At 39.9% G+C, this 12,337-nt stretch overlaps 1 pseudogene; it reads left to right on the top strand.

Annotated features, from left to right (window-relative positions):
* Positions 1 to 6,967: 6,967 nt before the first annotated feature.
* Positions 6,968 to 11,796, top strand: LOC120878649 (annotated as a pseudogene).
* Positions 11,797 to 12,337: the final 541 nt, after the last annotated feature.

The raw sequence follows: 12,337 nt of genomic DNA, 5'->3' as shown, positions 1-12,337 counted from the left end.
CAATGAAGAGTTCCTCAAGGCAGTGGAATCGTTCTTTATCTTGACTGTGGTAATCAATGTATGAACCTACACATGTGGTAAAATTGTATACAACTAAATGTAGTGAAGTGAAAGTTGCTCAGTCGTGTCCAACTCTTTGCGACCCCATGGACTGTACTGTCCATGGAATTCTCCAGGCCAGAATACTGGAGTCCATAGCCTTTCCCTTCTCCACGGGATCTTCCCAACCCAGGGTTCAAACCCAGGTCTCCTGCATTGCAGGCGGATTCTTTACAAGCTGAGCCACAAGGGAAGCACACCATAAATGAGAACGAGTGAAGTTGAGAGGTGAATAAATTCTAGGTCAATATTCTGGTGATGAAAATGTGCCATTTTGGGGGGTAAAATTTTAATACAGGTGGAGACTAGGGAAAGTGCACACAGAATTTGTGGTTAAGTCAATAGTCTTAAACAGCTCTTCTGATTTCATATTATATCCTCTGTGTCTCAATAATTTAATCATTTCTTGATGACTCAAAAGACTTGCAGATCTTATACTGTGCCTGGTTCATCAGTAATCACATTTGTCATCATGAATAACTTTATAGATATGAGACTTGATTTGGATTTGTGGTGACCCTTTTTTGATGTCAATGTTCCTTTTTAAAAACTTTTTTTTCAATGCTCCTTTTCTCAATAAAGCAAAGACATTTTTAAAAAAGATTTAAGGTTCCTGCCAGTTTGAATAAATAGAATTTTATTAACCAGAAACCTTTAAATATTAATGTATGTGAACAATCTTCAAAAAAATTTTAAAAAAGTTTTGCAATGAAAAGGAAACAATGTTATATTTGACCCAGTATGCATGAAGGGATGTAGATTGATCTGGTATATATGTCATGGACTTTTTGGTTTGATGCAAAAAATGTTTTTATTCTTGTTAATTCTTGTACTGGAACCTTTGGGTCAAAGGTGCTAATTTAATGAAAATGCATGATAGTCAGTGAATCTTCTCTGGGTGCTATGCATTCTAATAGATGGCAGTGAACTTTTCACAGTATTAGTAGCTATTTGAATGTAATTTTGTATGAATTTCAGATAAAATAGTTACTAAGAAATATCTAAATTTCATCCTGAGCCAGATGACTGGATTTGATTTTACCCCTGGTTGCTTTAGCCAGTTGAGATCTCATATTTGGGGAGAAATAAAACTTGAATTATCTCACTAAAAAGAATATGATTACTAGCAGTAACAATCTGAGTTATTTCATATTTGAATTGACTTCATGTGTTTTTACATCTGACATTCTAAAGAGCAGTAACAATTTTTAAAACCTTGAAATACTTTCAGTTCAGTTGCTCAGTCATGTCCGACTCTTTGCGACCCCATGGACTACAGCATGCCAGGCTTCCTTGTCTATCACAAACTCCTGGAGATTGCTCAAACTCATGTCCATCCAGTTGGTGATGCCATCCAACCATCTCATCCTCTGTCATCCCCTTCTCCTCCTGCCTTCAATCTTTCACAGCATCAGGGTCTTTTCCAATGAGTCAATTCTTCACATCAGCTGGCCAAAGTATTGGAGTTTCAGCTTCAGCATCAGTTCTTCCAGTGAATATTCAGGACTGATTTCCTTTAGGATGGACTGGTTTGATCTCCTTGAAGTCCAAGGGACTCTCAAGAGTATTCTCCAACACTACAGTTAAAAAGCATCAATTCTTTGACGCTCAGCCTTTTTTATAGTCTAACTCTCATATCCATATATGACTACTGGAAAAACCATAGTTTTGACTAGATGGACCTTTGTTGGCAAAATAATGTCTCTGCTTTTTAATATGCTGTCTAGTTTTGTCATAGCTTTTCTTCCAAGGGGCAAATGTCTTTTAATTTCATGGCTGCAGCTGTCATCTGCAATGATTTTAGAGCCCAAGAAAAGAAAGTCTGTTACTGTTTCCATTGTTTCTCCAACTATTTTCCATGACGTGAGGGATTTGCATGCTATGATCTTAGTTTTTTGAATGTTGAAATACTTTAGTAAAGTTTATATATTAGTCCAAAGATAAAATTAACATGCTCTGCCCTTAATGGAAAATTTCTGTAGAATTACAGCTGAGGAGTGAGGTAATGAGCTGGAAAATGCAGGTTGAAGTATCAGAATCAAATTTCTATCAAATTGAAGTCAGTGTAACTATACTTTTATTTATTGACACCCAGCTCCTTCCAAAAGCATTTGAAATTGGTCCAAGTAAATAACATCTTCACCTTCTAAGAGGCAACCCCTTTACAACCTCTTGAACTCAATAAATCTGAGAAGAGTAATAAATTTAGAAGCAAAATACATTCCAGGCCTGAGTTCACCAAATTAAAGTAGTTTTGCCTGGCAAGAACGCATGTACTCATGAAAGCAAACAATTTAAAATTTGATTAAAAAAAAAAAAAGATTCAGTAGTACCATTACCATGAAATGGAAACACAGATTTTGAATCTCAGATGATCTTTCTTCCATAAACGTCAAAGTTTCTCTTCATTTCAGTCACATCATCTTTAGCAGATTGCATTTCTTGTGGAAAGAAGCCCAAGTTTACACTCAGTAGCCATGAACATGGCCACATTCATTTTACAAAAATGAGCTGGTTGTGCCAGGAAAGAAGCCCCATAAAAATAAGACAATGAGCTGGCCTTCCACCACAGTGCTCGACCATGAAGAGAGGAAAATGCTTTCCCAGCATTTCCTCTATATTTAAGTTGCATATTCCTTTGAGAAGCCAATTCCTCTCCCCAGGAGAGGAATAAAGGCAGACATATTCATCCAAATACAATTCTTAATGATTTGAAGGCAGTCATGAAACCCTTACATCTTTCACCCAGAACCTAGTGGCTCCTGGGGTCACCTGCTGTGCTCACCAGGTCTTCCCCTTTCTTCTTCCTCTTTAGAGCCCTTAACACTCCCCTGCCACATTTACCTTTGTCCTAACAGTTGTCTTTGATGTTTTGCTTAGTCCTATCAGTGCAATCGGAGAAGGCAACGGCAACCCACTCCAGTACTCTTGCCTGGAAAATCCCATGGGCAGAGGAGCCTGGTGGGCTGCAGTCCACGGGGTTGCTAGGAGTCGGACACGACTGAGCGCCTTCACTTTCACTTTTCACTTTCATGCATTGGAGAAGGAAATGGCAACCCACTCCAGTGTTCTTGCCTGGAATCCCAGAGACAGGGGAGCCTGGTGGGCTGCCGTCTATGGGGTTGGACATGACTGAAGTGACTTAGCAGCAGCAGCAGCAGTACAATAGCAGGCCACCTTTGGTATACAAACTGCATTTGGTGCGTGTATGGGGAGGAGGGAACATCTATCATATGCCAAGCACTGTATTGTGGGCTTCCCAGGTGGCTCAGTGGTAAAGAATCCACCTGTCAGTGCAGAAGATACAGGAGACCTGGGTTCAATCCTTGGGTCAGAAAATTCCCTGGAGGAGGAAATGGCAACCCACTCCATTAATCTTGCCTGGGAAATCCCAGGGACAGAGGAGCCTGTTGGGCTAAAGCCAAGGGGGCCACAAAGAGTCAGACACAACTGAGCAACTGAGCACACAGCATGCAAAGCCCCGTATTAAATTCTCAAAAGTATCACACAAAATACGAATTGTAGTTTTCTATATTTGACTGCCTAGATAACTATAGAGAGGTATAGTAACATCTCCAAATCACATGTCTGGATTGGAACACATGTCTATTTGATTCTCAACTTTCCTCTTAAATTTCTGTTTTCTGAGCACATGAATCTATATTGTGGTGCTCGGGAGGTACTCTAGTCTTCTGGGAAATAAGGTCTTTCTACTTTTTCTACTTAGATCTTTCCAGAAATTAACCCTGCTATCTGCTACCAGGTACCCCAGAGGATGACTGACTCCCCTTCCCCCACCCCCACCCCCTTCAAGAAACCCAGGGTCTTATGGACCTCCCTGAGAGGCCACTTCTGTACTAGCTCCTTGTAAATGAATCAAAATTCATCTTTAGGGGTTAACATAAAGATTAAATATCCCCATTTTTTCTTAGACTTACAAATTCAATCCTTTCAGTTTTTTTTAAAATAAATATTCAGTTCAGTTCAGTCGCTCAGTCGTGTCCGACTCTTTGTGACCCCATGAATCGCAGCACACCAGGCCTCCCTGTCCATCACCAACTCCCGGAGTTCACTCAGACTCAGGTCCATCGAGTCAGTGATGCCATCCAGCCATCTCATCCTCTGTCGTCCCCTTCTCCTCCTGCCCCCAGTCCCTCCCAGCATCAGAGTCTTTTCCAATGAGTCAACTCTTCGCATGAGGTGGACAAAGTACTGGAGTTTCAGCTTTAGCATCATTCCTTCCAAAGAAATCCCAGGGTTGATCTCCTTCAGAATGGACTGGTTGGATCTCCTTGCAGTCCAAGGGACTCTCAAGAGTCTTCTCCAACACCACAGTTCAAAAGCATCAATTCTTTGGCGCTCAGCCTTCTTCACAGTCCAACTCTCACATCCATACATGACCCCAGGAAAAACCATAGCCTTGACTAGACGGACCTTAGTTGGCAAAGTAATGTCTCTGCTTTTGAATATACTATCTAGGTTGGTCATAACTTTTCTTCCAAGGAGTAGGCGTCTTTTAATTTCATGGCTGCAGTCAAATATTAGCTAAGCAAATATTTTCAGATGCCATTGCTTTTCAGCAACTTTCTTGACACTACTATTTGTTACATTATTTTTTAAAAAGCTATCTTATAAATTGTTACTGAAGCATTAACGAGCCCTCTTCTGAAGACCCAGGTTGAAGATTGGGTTCTTGATTATTTCTTGTTTCATGTAGTTTCCTCATAGTATCCCAGTTCATTTGTCTTTTAAAATTTGCTTACTTATTCTGTTCATTCTTATTCCTTAAACAAGAATAGCTGATCTATCATTTATTAATATCCCAAATTCGATTTTTAAAAATTAACATCTAGTCCCATGGTGCATGCTTTTGTTCACTAGCAACTAACATAACTGTTCATGCTCTGATTGCATAGTAAACATACACCATCTACAATGGAATTCTTCTGTATTCCCTGTAGCACCTAGTATAGGGCTGAGCGTGTAGCAAGGTTCTGGAACTGAGTTGAAATGAATGTATGCTTAAACACATATCATGTACTATTCTGGAAATTTTAAAAGAAGGTATTATTTTAGGTGATACCTCATTTTCCAAATGAAATGCATTATAAAGTCACATATATAGTTACACGTAAAAATATTTTTAAAGTAACTGAATGCAATGGAATCTCAAAGAACCAAAAAGGTTAAATTACATTTGTCAAAGAAGCAATCATCATAAATGGTTCCATTTAATCTATTACCTCTTATTAAAGAATAGATCATACACACATGGTTGCTTAAGAATAAAAACAAACAAGCAATAAAAGACTGTTGAAAAAGAAACATATAACTAGATTAGGTGGTTTAATCACAAATGTCCCAGATATGAGAAAATCACCAAAAGCCTTAACAATATGGTGGGTTTTTTCAAAGTCACATGGCCATGATTCTTCTCATTGAACAAATGTTTTATTGAATCTTATAGAGGTGACTAGTCTACATTTCTCCTTGTTTTGAGGCCCTTTTCACCTCTGCTTTACCTGGGGATACTTCTGCAATATATTGCAGTATTTAAAATCAATAACTGGAAAGACCAATGATTACTTAGCTGTGAAGTTTCCCCCCAGTCTCTCTCGGTGCTCCTCTCTGGAAAGTGGCCAACACTGCTCGCAAATTACTGGATTGTGCTTGTGCTGACTATTGTGTTCCCAACATAATGATTTTTTTTGGAATTGATTTGCATCATCACCATGAAATGTTAGCATTAAACTCTATAAACTTTTTGTGGAGCCTACATTCAACTTTAACGCACATAATAGAGGGAAGTTGGCACTGGAATTGAGGACAGTGGAAGAAATCAAAATGAGTGAGTTTAACGGGTGTTCTTTCAGTGAATACATGAAGCTACAAGTTCCAAAGTCATGTTCTTGGTGGGTAAATTTTTGTTAATTTTAGTAAGGCTTCGTCCTGCTTATTACACTAGTCTCTAAATTATAAGTAATCCTATCATTGGAAATTTATGGAGTTTATTTGTTCCTGTTGTTTATTTTTAAGACCTCAGAACCAAAAGGAGAAAATAAGTGAAAAAAAAACAAAGGGCTAGAATCTGGAGGAAAGCACTTATAAACAATGTTAGCTACATGATTTACCTTTGCAAGAATCATTTGACTCTTCCATTCATTAATTTTTCTCTGAAAGTCATACTTGATGTTTTTCAATTTAGGATAATATAAAGTCATAACATGATGTTGTCCTTCATTATCGGTATGGTTAACCCTTTCAGTCAAAACTATCAAGATGATATAGACAAAATTTCTTCCATTAAAGCATTCTCATGTGAAGGGAAGCCATTTTTTCCCAAAGATGGGAACTGAGAGAGTCTAGTAGAGGTAAAACAGTCTAGAATTATTCTTAAATATCTGACATGCTAAATTCAAGATTTAAAGATTAGAGTCTTACTTTCTGCATTATACATACACCAAAGTTAAGGGAATCAAACAACTTTCATGACAAGCACAAGCAATTCAGCTTATTAATTCTAATTCAGCTTATTAGATGGGAATAAAAAGATTAAAAACAAAATCAAAACAGAAATAATAATAATAATGGAAATTAAATTTACCAAGGGCTTAGGGAACCATGTCTTTCATTAATACTTAATATGTATAAATAATTATGGACCTTCTAATGTAAGTACTATGTTTATTCTCAGTTTACTAATACAGATTAGTATTTAATCCTTAATTAATTCAATTGAGGCCCGCCCCCAGGGCGCCTCACAGACAGAGGTAAGAGCCGCGGGAGTGAACAATCTGCCTCTGTGCTTTGGAGACCTGTTTGCTTTGTGCCTCCGGCACAGGGGTGGATGCTGGAGGTGTAGGGAGTCGAGGATATGAGGATCAATGATGCAGACTGCTGGGTTCGATGAAGCTGGGCATTTATAACTAGATTCATTAAGGAATACAAAGAAAATATTTAAAGGGATCAATAATGGTATCTTCTGGTTGCAGAATGCGAAGTCTGTGGTTTATCATTATAATCAGCTTCTTACCGAATACAGAAGGTTTCAGCAGAGCAGCTTTACCATTTGGGTTAGTTCGTCGAGAATTATCCTGTGAAGGTTATTCTATAGATCTGTGATGTCCAGGCAGTGATGTTATCATGATTTAGAGTGCTAATTATGGTCGGACAGATGACAAGATTTGTGATGCTGACCCATTTCAGATGGAGAATACAGACTGCTACCTCCCAGATGCCTTCAAAATTATGACTCAAAGGTGCAACAATCGAACACAGTGTATAGTATTTACTGGGTCAGATGTATTTCCTGATCCATGTCCCGGAACACACAAATATCTTGAGGTCCAATATGAATGTGTCCCTTACATTTTTGTGTGCCCTGGGACCTTGAAAGCAATTGTGGACTCACCATGTATATATGAAGCTGAACAAAAGGCAGGTGCTTGGTACAAGGACGCTCTTTAGGCTGCAGATAAAATTTATTTCATGCCCTGGACTCCCTATTGTACTGATACTTTAATAGAATATGCATCTTTAGAAGATTTCCAAAACAGTCGCCAAACAACAACCTATAAACTGCCAAATTGAGTAGATGGTACTAGATTTGTGGTATATGATGGTGCTGTCTTCTTTGACAAAGAAAGAACAAGGAATATTGTGAAATTTGACTTGAGGACTAGAATTAAGAGTGGAGAGGCCTTAATTAACTATGCTAACTATCATGATACTTCACCATATAGATGGGGAGGAAAAACTGATATTGACCTAGCAGTTGATGAAAATGGCTTATGGGTCATTTATGCCACTGAGCAGAACAATGGAATGATAGTTATTAGCCAACTGAATCCATACACTCTTCGATTTGAAGCAATGTGGGAGACTGTGTATGACAAACGAGCTGCCTGAAATGCTTTTATGATCTGTGGAGTCCTTTATGTGGTCAGGTCAGTTTATCAAGACAATGAGAGTGAAACAGGCAAGAATGCAATTGATTATATTTACAATACCTGATTAAACCGAGGAGAATATGTAGATGTTCCCTTCCTCAACCAGTACCAGTATATTGCTGCAGTGGATTACAATCCAAGAGATAACCAACTCTATGTGTAGAACAATAACTTCATTTTACGATATTCTCTGGAGTTTGGTCCACCTGATCCTGCCCAAGTGCCTACCACAGCTGTGACAATAACTTCTTCAGCTGAGATGTTCAAAACCACAGTATCAACCACAAGCACTACTTCACAGAAAGGGCCCATGAGCACAACTGTAGCTGGATCGCAGGAAGGAAGCAAAGGGACAAAAGCACCTCCAGCAGTTTCTACAACCAAAATTCCTCCTGTAACAAATATTTTTCCCCTGCCAGAGAGATTCTGCGAAGTATTAGACGCGAGGGGGATAAGGTGGCCTCAGACACAAAGGGGAATGATGGTTGAACGACTGTGTCCCAAGGGAACGAGAGGAACTGCCTCGTATCTCTGCGTGCTTTCCACTGGAACATGGAATCCTAAGGGCCCTGATCTTAGCAACTGTACCTCACACTGGGTAAATCAGCTGGCTCAGAAGATTAGAAGCAGAGAAAATGCTGCTAGTCTCGCCAATGAACTGGCTAAACATACCAAAGGGCCAGTGTTTGCTGGTGATGTGAGTTCTTCAGTGAGATTGATGGAGCAGTTGGTGGGCATTCTCGATGCACAGCTGCAGGAACTGAAACCTAGTGAAAAGGATTCAGCTGGACGGAGTTATAACAAGGCAATTGTTGATACAGTGGACAATCTTCTGAGACCTGAAGCTTTGGAATCATGGAAACACATGAATTCTTCTTAACAAGGACATACTGCAACGATGTTGCTGAATACATTGGAAGAAGGAGCGTTTGTCCTGGCTGACAATCTTGTAGAACCAACCACGGTGTCAATGCCCACAGAAAATATTGTTCTGGAAGTTGCAGTACTCAGTACAGAAGGACAGGTCCAAGACTTTAAATTTCCTCTTGGCATCAAAGGAGCAGGCAGCTCAATCCAACTCTCTGCAAATACTGTTAAACAGAACAGCAGGAATGGTCTTGCAAAGTTGGTGTTCATCATTTATCGGAGTCTGGGACAGTTCCTTAGTACCGAAAATGCAACCATAAAACTGGGTGCTGACTTTATTGGTCGAAATAGCACCATTGCAGTGAATTCTCACATCATTTCAGTTTCAATCAATAAAGAATCCAGCCGAGTATACTTGACAGATCCTGTGCTTTTTACCTTACCACACATTGATCCCGACAATTATTTCAATGCAAACTGCTCCTTCTGGAACTACTCAGAGAGAACTATGATGGGATATTGGTCTACTCAGGGATGCAAGCTGGTTGACACTAATAAAACTTGTACGACGTGTGTATGCAGCCACCTAACCAATTTTGCAATTCTCATGGCCCACAGGGAAATTGCATACAAAGATGGAGTTCACGAATTACTCCTTACAGTCATCACCTGAGTGGGAATTGTCATTTCCCTTGTTTGTCTGGCTATCTGCATCTTCACTTTCTGCTTTTTCCATGGTCTACAGAGTGACCGTAATACCATTCACAAGAACCTTTGTATCAACCTTTTTATTGCTGAATTTATTTTCCTAATAGGCATTGATTGATAAGACAAAATACATGATTGCCCAATATTTGCAAGACTATTACACTTTTTCTTTTTGGCTGCTTTTGCTTGGATGTGTCTAGAAGGTGTACAGCTGTATCTAATGTTGAAGTCTTTGAAAGTGAATATTCAAGAAAGAAATACTACTATGTTGCTGGTTACTTGTTTCCTGCCACAGTGGTTGGAGTTTCAGCTGCTATTGACTATAAGAGCTATGGAACAGAAAAAGCTTGCTGGCTTCATGTTGATAACTATTTTATACGGAGTTTCATTGGACCTGTTACCTTCATTATTCTGCTAAATATTATCTTTCTGGTGATCACATTATGCAAAATGGTGAAGCACTCGAACACATTAAAACCAGATTCTAGCAGGTTGGAAAACATTAAGTCTTGGGTGGTTGGCGCATTTGCTCTTCTGTCTTCTTGGCCTAACCTGGTCATTCGGGTTGCTTTTTATTAATGAGGAGACTATTGTGATGGCATATCTCTTCACCATCTTTAATGCTTTCCAGGGAGTGTTCATTTTCATCTTTCACTGTGCTCTCCAAAAGAAAGTACGAAAAGAATATGGCAAGTGCTTCAGACATTCATATTGCTGCGGCGGCCTCCCGGCTGAGAGTCCCCACAGCTCAGTGAAGGCATCCACCACCAGAACCAGTGCTCGCTATTCCTCTGGCACACAGAGTCGTATAAGAAGGATGTGGAATGACACTGTGAGAAAACAATCTGAATCTTCTTCTATCTCAGGTGACATCAATAGCACTTCAACACTTAATCAAGGACATTCACTGAACAATGCCAGGGATACAAGAGCCATGGATGCTCTACCGCTAAGTGGTAATTTTAACAACAGCTACTCACTGCGCAAGGGGGACTATAACGACAGCGTGCAGGTTGTGGACTGTGGACTGTCTGAATGATACCGCTTTTGAGAAGATGATCATTTCAGAATTAGTGCACAACAACCTACGGGGCAGCAGCAAAGCTCACACCCTCGAGCTCACACTACTAGTCAAGCCTGTGATTGGAGGGAGCAGCAGCAAAGAGGATGCTATTGTGGCGGATGCTTCATCTCTAACGCATGGTGACAATCCTGGACTGGAGCTCCATCACAAAGAACTCGAGGCCCCACTCATCCCTCAGAGGACTCACTCCCTTCTGTACCAACCCCAGAAGAAAGCGAAGCCCGAGGGGACTGACAGCTACGTATCCCAGCTGACGGCCGAGGCCGAGGACCATCTCCAGTCCCCCAACAGAGACTCTCTGTACACAAGCATGCCCAACCTTAGGGACTCTCCCTATCAGGAGAGCAGCCCCGACATGGAAGAAGACCTGTCTCCATCCCGGAGGAGTGAGAACGAGGACATCTACTATAAGAGCATGCCAAACCTTGGAGCTGGCCACCAGCTTCGGATGTGCTACCAGATCAGCAGGGGCAATAGTGATGGTTACATAATCTCCATTAACAAAGAAGGGTGTATTCCAGAAGGAGACGTCAGAGAAGGACAAATGTAGCTGGTGACAAGTCTCTAACAGTGCCGCTAAGGAATTCCGGAGGCCACATGCAAGGAGTGAATACAGGCAGACTCCATTGGCCCTATGCAGCTCCCTCAAACTCCGCTTGAAGCGATGGCCCTGTTGACCTGTGGTTCTCCAGTGTAAAAAAAAAAAAAGATGACTGAACCTTGCAGTTCTGTGAATTTTTATAAAACATAAAAAAACTTTGTATATCCACAGAGTATACTAAAATGAATTATTTGTTACAAAGAAAAGAGATGCCAACCAGGTATTTTAAGATTCTGCTCCAGTTTAGAGAAATTGTGAAACAAGCAAAACAGAACTTTCCAGCCATTTTACTGCAGCAGTTTGTGAACTAAATTTGTAAATATGGCTGCACCATTTTTGTAGGCCTGCATTGTATTATATACAAGACATAGGCTTTAAAATCCTGTGGGACAAATTTACTGTACCTTACTGTTCCTGACAAGACTTGGAAAAGCAGGAGAGATATTCTGCAGCAGTTTGCAGTTGACTGCAAACCTTTTACATTAAGGCAAAGATTGAAAACATGTTTAACCACTAGCGATCAAGCCACAGGCCTTATTTCATGTGTTTCCTCAACTGTACAATGAACTCTTCAAAAATGGCTAAAGAAATTATATTTTGTTCTATTGCTAGGGTAAAATAAATACATTTGTGTCCAACTGAAATAGAATTGTCATTAAAAATAATTTTAAAGAGTTTGAAGAAAATATTGTGAAAAGCTCTTGGTTGCACATGTTATGAGATGTTTTTTCTTACACTTTGTCATGGTAAGTTCTACCCATTTTCACTTATTTTCCACTGTATACAGTGTTCTGCTTTGACATGTTAGTCATCCTTACCTTTAAATTTCTTATTGCCAAAAGAGCGTGTTTTATGGGGGAAAAAACTCTTTGAAGCCAGTTATGCCATGCCTTGCACAAATGTGGTGAAATCTAGAAAAGGTTGTGTGTCACCCCTCTGTTTGTTCTTGAACAGGGGGCAGCGAGGGCACTGGGCACTTCTCACAAACTTTCTAGTGAACAAAAGGTGCCTATTCTTTTTTTTTTTTTT

Source organism: Oryx dammah, unplaced genomic scaffold, assembly GCF_014754425.2.
Source record: "Oryx dammah isolate SB20612 unplaced genomic scaffold, SCBI_Odam_1.1 HiC_scaffold_19, whole genome shotgun sequence".
In the NCBI taxonomy this organism is placed as follows: Eukaryota; Metazoa; Chordata; class Mammalia; order Artiodactyla; family Bovidae; genus Oryx; species Oryx dammah.
Note: the sequence above shows the minus strand (reverse complement) of the source record. Positions and strands in the feature narration are given on the sequence as shown.